General features: G+C 40.0%; 1 long non-coding RNA gene across 1 annotated transcript in view; it reads left to right on the top strand.

Moving 5' to 3' along the window:
* Positions 1-2781, top strand: part of LOC111813304 — a 17884-nt gene extending 15103 nt beyond the window's left edge. Inside the window, exon 4 of the long non-coding RNA XR_002818604.1 lies at positions 2766-2781. This is a non-coding gene — a long non-coding RNA (uncharacterized LOC111813304). The remainder of the gene's footprint in view (positions 1-2765) is intronic.
* The last annotated feature ends 6469 nt before the right edge of the window (positions 2782-9250 follow it).

Genomic DNA, 9250 nt, shown 5'->3' with positions numbered 1-9250 from the left:
TATTTTCTTGCGGAACCAGGGATTGAACTCAGGCCCTTGAGCTTGCCAGGGAAGCGCTTATTCCACTGAGCCATCTCCCTGGCCCCAAATTTTTATTTAAAAAATTAGGTTATTTTAAGCAACTAAGCTTTCATTAAAAAAAAAAAAAAAAAGCATCTTGCTTAATGGATTATATAAAAATTCTTATTATTCATCTATCTTTTCAACTAATCTTTACACAAAAATTCACTGCTCACAAAAAGATTTTTTAAATAAAGTTTTCTTCATAATTAACTATAACCATTAAGAATAACTTTATATCTTGCTTTGGTTTTTGTTTTGTCTTTGTGATACTAATGACTGAACCCAGGACCTTGACACTGAGCTATATCCATAATCTTTTCTTTTTAATTGAGATAAGGTCTCCCTTAATTGCTAGATCGTTGGGGTTTGGACTCAAATTTTTTTGTGGGAGGGGCTCAAATTTGTAATACTCCTGCCTCAGCCTCTCAGACACAGCACAGGGATTGTAGGCATGCACCACTGCACACAGTAATATCTTACTTTTTTTTTCTTTTTTTCTTTGGAACCGGGGATTAAACTCATGCCCTTGAAAGCACTTATCCTACTGAGCATCTCCCCTGCCCCAAACATCTTACATTTTTGATGCCTGGTTAAAAAGCAAAGTCATGCCCATATTGACCAGAGGAGTGAAGCAGAAGGCTAAAAGGTTACTTCACAGCCAACGTTTATTAGTAAAGATTAGTAAGTGCATTTGTGTTACTTATGCTTAAATGATCAAGTATGCTTAAAATGGACAGTGAGAGACAGCCAGGTATAAAGGCATAAGCCTGAGATGCCAGCACTTAGGAGGCTGAGGCAGGAGGATCACTAAGCTCAAGGCCAGCCTGAACTACACAACAAGACTGCCAAAAAAAAAAAAAAAAAAAAAAAAAGACTAGAAGAAAATGTGAAAGCAGCAGCAGTCAGCTGGGCTGGATTCCAGCTGTCTGGAAGGCTGAGGCCGGGGAATCACCTGAATCCCAAAGTTCAGGCAGATGATGGGAACAAGCATCTCCTTAATGATAAACTACAGGTGATGATTTTCAGTTTATTTCTGCAGTAGTTCAATTTTTCCATGGAACATATATTGATTCTGTTATAAAAACAAATTTAGCAATAAGCAAGAACTAAAACTAACTGGGATTAGGAGACAAAGCTTATCTAAACACAATATTATGACTTTGAAGTAATACTTTAGATGACTGTATATTTTGAATGACTTTTTCGTATCTAACCTTCAGATGATCAATAATTAGCATACTTTAAACCAAAAAAAGTATGTATATGTATATAGATATATATCTATATATCTATATATCTATATAGATATATAGATATATAATTTTATTTTTATTTATTTTTTGAGGAACCAGGGATTAAACTCAGGCCCTTGCTCCTGCCAGGCAAGTGCTTATTCTACTAAGCCATCTCCCTGGCCCTAAGATTCTATACAGGTGCTTTCTTTTGTTGTTAAGACAGTGTCACACTGTGAAGTACAGGCTGCCCTTGAAGTCATTATGTAGCCCAGGCTAGTCTCAAATTTACAATGATCCTCCTGCCTCAGCTTCCTGATCCTAGGATTATAGGCATGTGTACCACCACATCTGGCCATAGTTGGTTCTTCATTATACTTCAATACTAATTAAAACTTCAATTTGTCTCAGTTTGTATTTCTAAATTAGCTATTATATATTCAATATTATATTCAACAACAAAACATGGTTTCTGACTTCAAAGTACATATAGACTCACCAAGTATATGTAAGAATTGGTGCAACCAAAGACCATAAAAGAGTGATTAATGTAGGCCAAATGTAGCTGTGGAAAAGCTTCAAATAGTTTTGCCTTGAAGAATAGATAACATGTAAGCACATTATAGATATAGGAAACCCTTAACCTTGGAAGCAAATACAGCACTGTCCAAGTGACAGGAATTAGCAAAGAGCTGGAGGGCCAGCAAGACAGCTCAGCAGATTAAGCACCTGCTTAGGTTCCCCTGCACCACATGCCACAGCAGCCCTACCTCCTCCAACCCCCACCCTCACTGAGCAGGCCACTGAGACTGGGCGTGGTAGTACAAGCCTATAATCCCAGCACTGGGGAGGCTGAAAACAGAAGGATCACTGTAAGTCCGAGCTGCGCAGCAAGACCCTGTACCAAATACATACATACATACATACATACATACATAAGTGACATAAAGAAAGAAAACTCACCTCTAAAAATCCAGTTAAAAAAAAAAAGCACTTCTACCGCAGCAACCATTGACAAACAGCAGCTATGGCCCTCCACTATCCCATGGCCAAGGGCCACAAGGTGACTAAGAATGTGAGTAAACTGAGGCACAGCTGCCGTCATGGACGCCTCACCAAACACACCAAGTTTGTGTGGGATATGATCCGGGAGATGTGCGGCTTCAACTCCTATGAGCAGTGCCATGGAGCTGCTCAAGGTCTCTAAGGACAAACAAGCCCTCAAGTTCATTCAAAAAGGGCAGGGACGCACATCCAGGCCAAGAGGAAGCGTGAGGAGCAGAGCAACGTGCTGGCCGCCATGAGGAAGGCAGCTACCAAGAAGGACTGAGCCCCTTGGGAATAAAGCTTTGTTTAAAAAAAAAAAAAAAAAGCATTTGGGGCTCTTCCTGCCTCAGGTGATATTCCTATTCCTCATTCCCCATTACTATTTCCCAGTAAATTTTCCTACTCTTAAAAAAATACCTTAAGGGGCTGGGGAGATGGCTCAGTAGAATAAGTGCTTCCCTGGAAGCACAAGGGCCTGAGTTCAATCTCTGGTTCTGGAAAAAAAAAAAAAAAAATTTAGTAGAACAAAAACTGTGGACACAACACAGGACAACTTAAGAGGACAAGGAAATATAGGACAGGGAGATAGCTCAGTAGAATGAGCACTTGCCTAGCAAGCACAAGGCCCTAGTTCAATCCCTGGTTCCACCAAAAAAAAAAAAAAAGACAAAAGAAAAAACAATAGAGATGTAAACAAGCTGAACAAATAAATGTTGTACTTTAAAATATAAAATGCTTGCCCATATTTGAAGACACATAAGAGGTACCAATAAAATCAAGAGAACATTTATATGTCATAAGCACCATGACTTATTTATACAATTCTCAAAAATCTTGACTTTATATTTTATGAGAATAGAACAATGACAAGCTTATATCCCACTAAATGATAAGAGAAATCTGAAACCAGAACTAACTATATCCCAAGTCAACATTCTTTCCTTTTCTACTAAAGAAAGCTACCTATATGATTTTTAGAAGGAAAACAAAATTAAGCTCAAAGAATTGCCCAGAATTATCTATCATATCAGGTGCCTATTCCTTGGCTCTCCTAAGATTAATTCTTTTTTTTTAAACATTTATTTATTTATTGTGTGTGGCCAGCTCAGCCCACCAGGGGGCGGGGCTGGCTGGCATGTGGTGCTGGGGGATCAAACCGCGGTCCCTGTGCTTTGCCAAGCTTGTTCCAAGTAGGTGCTTTAGACCACTGAGCCATCTCACCAGCCCCCTAAGATCAATTCTTCAGTTTCTTGTTCTCTACCACAGACATGTACAGAATTTAAGATCTCGTCCCATAGGCAAATTTCCAAGTGGCTTTCTTGAAAAGCCACTTAGCTTCATGGCTTCAAATGAGAAAGATTTCTAAATCAATCTCTTCCTGAGCCCAAGCTCTGGCTGTGCTACACGTCACCTATTGCCTCCACCTTCTGTATCTGTTATCTCCCAGGAAACTCAAGTCATCAGCAGGGCTCACCAGGCCTCAGCCAGGGATTACATGGAAGGATAAAACAAAAAGTGAAGTGAGGAAACATTCCCTGGCTCTGTTTCTGTGGCACTGCACTCCCAACAACCATGTCCTTTGACCAAGGTTCCAGATTCTCCAGGGTGAATCTCTAGAACTGCTTTTTATGTATTCTGGTAACCTCTCCTTCTCCTTGGCCATAGAGTTTAAGAGAAGAAATAGCTCTGTTCCTGTGCTAGCTCAGGAGTACGGCACTCCCTTATGGCCATCTGAATCTTACTCCAGTCCATAACCAGCCCTTCATTAAAACCTCCTATAGCTACCCTAATTTGGACACGCCATCTCATGGTACAATGAGACCCTAATTATATATCTGTGCATCTTTAAATCCTTAACTATTACTCCTTCAGTGGTTTATTTTAACTTGAAATCAACAGTACTATTAGCAAATTCATTTGCTTCCCCAAACACCATGCTCTTTTCAAGTCCCTAAAAGATAGTATCATCAACCCTTGCAGTCAAAAGCACAGTACTCCTTTTCCTAACTATGTCTCCCTCCACGATCTGCTACATCCAACCCCATTGGAGCTTATGCAATAGTGTTTTGTTTTGGTTTGGTTTGGTTTTGTGTGGTACCAGCGATTGAACTCAGAGCCTTCCACTTGCCAGGCAAGCGCTTATTCTACTGAGCTATCTCTCCAGCCCCTTGCAATAGTGTTTATATGCGCCCACCTGTTCCTACTGCTCCCACCTTGTCCTCAGGTTAGCACTCTACTCACATTACATAGACTGGTCCTCCTGCTCCACCCTCTCTGCTTTACCAGCTAAATCTACCGAGACAGATCCCACAACACTCTACTGAAACCTTCCACGTCTTCTGTGGAGGACCACCTGAGCAGCTCTCCTTGAAAGAAGAGTGACTGTCTCCATTTTGACTGAGCCTGACCCTATTTCCTATGTACAGAGCTGGCTAGGACTTATGTCTATCAACTGGCCTTAGGTAAATGTAGGCCACCCACCTAGCTCAGCTCACAATGATCACCTATTTCCCACAATTCTCAGTCAATCCTCCTCAAGCCACTCCCCCACTAAATAAAAACAGGGTGAGGCCCTGGGTCGCTCTCTTGGTTCCAGAAAGCCATCTTCGTGGCTGGACTTAGAGCCCCTTGACTCCCGATGATTGAAAATGTAATTTAGTGTCTTTGTTTTCGCCATGGGTTGCATTTTAAGTGGTAGATTGGAATCAACTTTATGGGATTCCAATAATTTAACTTTGGGATTATAAATATTGGCTTCTTGGACCGAGACGAGGTCCAGGAAGTGTCTCCAACATCTTCTTGCTTCTTTATGTGCTTACGAATACACACATACCATTATATTTACCTCTACAAAGCAATACACATATGCCATTTCTGTATTATATGTTTTAAAATCTAACATAAAACTGCATTTTTGAATCTCTGTAAAGAACCCTTTCTTTAAAGAAGCTTTCCTGCTGCTGCTCCACACATCTGTCTATAAGCAGGCCCAGACTGGTGATCTGCTGAGTCAAGATCACTTTCATATTCACTACTGTTCTTCAAAGGATCTTACTAATCAGAAAGTTACCATCGCAACAAACTTTTTAGAAAGCTTCAAAGAATATGCTTATTTTAGAAGTTTGACAACATCAATTTTTCCTATAAGAATTAATACAGTATTAGTATTACAATAAGCTCTGTAAAGGAAATGTAGACTTTCAAGGGTATAAAAAGCAAAATAGCCCAAAATTAATAACAAAACAAGAAATCCTTTTATACACTAAAGAATAAAGATGGCTACATGCAAATCATTATATGATTTGAGTACTCCTACTTGGATAGCATTGGTAATACTTTTCTAATATAGACATAGAAATAAAAGAAAACTTCAATGTGAACACACAGAACTAACGTAAGAGATCAACAAACGTAACTGATCATTCGTGCCAGGTATGATGGCACATGCACACTGGTAATCCCAGCAATCAAGAGGCTGAGGCAGGAGGTTCACTGTGAGCTCAAGGCCAACCTGGGCTACATAGTGAGACTCTGTCTCAAGCAAAACAAAAACAGATACTAACTGATACAGTCTAAATTATAATGTGGGAGCATTCCAGAAGTGCTTCCTAGATGTATACATGGAACTCTTAACTCTATACAGATCTCAGTTCCTCTTATTCACCAAATAAAAACTGTCATCTTGTAAGTATTCCTTTTACATTTCTTCCCAGTTTCCTCTCCCAAATCCAAATGTATGTGGAATTTAAGTTACAAATTACTGTCACAAGATAAGAAACTGCTCCTACTCACTGTGTAAAAAGAAGCATATATTAGAGGAAGTAAGCCATAAAAATGCTTATTCGGTCACATATGTTTGGTTTTTTGGAGGGTTTTTTTTGTGGAACCAGGGATTGAACTCAGGCTCTTGTGCTTCCAGGCAAGCACAAATTCTACTGAGCTGTCTCCCCGGCCCCATCGGTCACATATGATGCAGGTATCAGAAGAATGAAACCGTATTCGGAAATGAAAGAATGAAGAATGAAAGAATGAAACCTTACAAATGCAGGATTTTTATTTTTCTATATTATTTTTAATTTTTGTATTGGTATGCAGGGTCTACAGGGTCTCAATACTAGATCAGACTCTAATGATTCTCCTGTTTACAAACTCCCAAGTGCTAGGATTACAGGCTTGCGTCACCACGCCCAGTCTCAATTGGGTCTCAGTGTGCCCCACGGGATGGGGAGGGGCTGGCACAGCAAGGTCTGCACAGCAGTTCCCAGGGATCAAACCCCCGGCCCCTGAGCCTGTTTGCAGGCACTTTAATGCATTGTGCTATTCAGCCAGCCCTAAATGCAGGATTTTTGAAAATAAAAACAAAATGAACTCAGATTTGTGGATATAAAAATGACTCTATACTAATAATCCCTAGAAATTACACTGAAACTCTTGAGTTGAAATGGAATCAGATACATGAGAGAAACTTCAAGGGTACTTCATAGTATTTTAGAATACTGTATGTGACTTGCTAACATTTCCTTTTGTGTCAAAGAAAGGGTAAAAATCATTATTGGGCTGGGGATATACTCAGGGGCATAAGCATCTGCCTGGCAAAAGCAAGGTCCCAAGTTCGATCTCTGGTACCACAAAAAAAAAAAAAAAAAAATCATTAACAAGTATTCCTGCGCCACTTACGAAACCACATGCAAAGCACTTTATCCGGAGACCTCGGCCCCCCCTTCCAGCAGTCACTCATCTCTGCCTGCAAATGATGTCATCACTCAGAGTTCAAGCAAACTAAGACAACTGAACTCTATCACATTCACTTCCTTTGTAACATTGCTTTTACTTCAACTAAATTAATGAAACATCTACAGTTAATCATACAACTGACAACATCTGGTGCCCTGCTCCAGTATTTTATTAAACATTTATCTACTTAAGCAACTTTGGCATGTAGTATTCTTTTTTTTTTGGTGGCTGGCTCAACCCACCGTGGGGGCAGGAATGGCATGGCATGTGATGCCAGGGATCAAACTGCAGTCCATGCAGCTTACCTAAGCTTGCCCAAGGAGGTGCTTCAGATCTCTGAGCTATACTGCTGGCCCCCTTTTTTAAAGTGTTTTGTTTGTTTGTGGAACCAGGGATTGAACTCAGACCCTTATGCTTGCCAGGGAAGCGCTTATTCTACTAAGCCATCTTCCCGGCACCAGGTTTTGTTTGTTTCTGACAGAAGATCTGGCTATGTAATTCAGATTGGCCTCAAACTCACTATACAGGCCCAGCTGGCAACAGATTCTTGAAGATCTTCTCCCTCAGCCTCCCAAGTGCTAGGATTACAAGCATAAGCCACCACACCCAGCTTTTAAATTTTCTAATTTGATATCAAAATTCAGTTCTCCTTATCATTTGATCAAAACATCCAGGGGAAAATCAATCAATCAATCAATCAATCAATCAATCAATCAATCATCCAGGGGGCCACAGAGATGGCTCAGTGGAGTAAGCATTTATTAAAAAAAAAAAAAAAAAAAAAGCCACATATTACCTACTGTAAGTCAGGTCCCAACCCACACACAGTGAGGAAGCCTATATAAAGTATTTGGCTTTCTGGTTGGTTGGTTGGTTGCTTGCTTTTTCCTGAGATGTTCTTGCTACATGATCCTCCAGCTTCAGGGCTGGGGAGATGGCTCAGTGGCATAAGCGCCTGCCTGGCAAGTATAAGGTACTGAGTTTGATCCCCAATACCAAAAAAAAAAAAAAAAAAAAAAAAATCCTCCAGCTTCAGCCTTTTGGATACTGAGATTATAGATATTCAACATCATACCCATCTGGTTGCTTGTTTGATAAAATAAACTGAATTGGATTTCACCTGTCATCTGCTGATTAATTATCCTCAATGTTCTCAAGAACAAGGTGATTTCCAATCTCTCAGCTCAATAGCAACCACACTCAAAAAGAGAGAAAGAACTTTAAGCTAGAAGAAGCTAGCAGCTCCAGTGTGCCACTGGGCAGAGAACAAGGGCACCAAATACTCAAAACCCATAGCCTTGATGTTCACAATGCATTTAGAGAAACGTATCTGAGTACTTAAGAATTTTTACTAAGCTTACAAATCAAGTCTTATCTTCCAGCATTCACAGCTTAAGATAAATTTTCATGTTTACTACTGTATAATGGTCATTATAATCCTTGTAGGACATTTTTTTTTACGGTCACAACAAAAATGAAAAGATTTCCTCAACAATTCTGTAGTATACCAATGGTGGTGAAGCTTTCAGAGATAAGTGCCCAACTACATCCAAAACCTCCTTATTTATCACCAAGTGCCAATACTGCAATAAAACCTGAATACTGAGGTTTTAGTTTAGGAAAAACATCTTCACACAGTAACATCTTCTGTCTTAAAAGAAAAACAATATGCAGGCCACTGGTTCATCATCATGATATATACTGATTCACCTAATTCACCAACTAAACATATAGTTAGAGGGGTCTGGTGGTGCACACCTATAATTCCAGCAACCCATGAGTCTGAGGCAGGAGGGTTACAAGTCCAAACCCAGCCTGGGGAATTAAGAACCCACCTCAAAAGAAAAAGATTTTTTAAAATGCTGGGAATGTTGCCCCCCACCACCACCACCACAACTACAGCTATCTCACCCAGAGCCAGATGGAAATACCAAGATTTCTAAGGAGATTAAAAGGGAAAAGGAATGTGATTGCTACAATGATATCCATTTCTGACCTAAAGGGGAAAAAAATACTGCTCTATCAGTACTGACTGAAGAAAAAAAAAAAAACTTAATAAATGATAGGATGAGAAATCATAGTGGCCTAAGGAGAGTCACATGGGAGAAGACACTCAGGCTTTCACAAAGAGCACATTGGCCAAGCAATGGCCGTGACTCATCCACATGGCTGCA

Source organism: Octodon degus, unplaced genomic scaffold, assembly GCF_000260255.1.
Source record: "Octodon degus isolate 3935 unplaced genomic scaffold, OctDeg1.0 scaffold00180, whole genome shotgun sequence".
In the NCBI taxonomy this organism is placed as follows: Eukaryota; Metazoa; Chordata; class Mammalia; order Rodentia; family Octodontidae; genus Octodon; species Octodon degus.
This window is presented reverse-complemented; position numbering and strand designations above follow the sequence as displayed.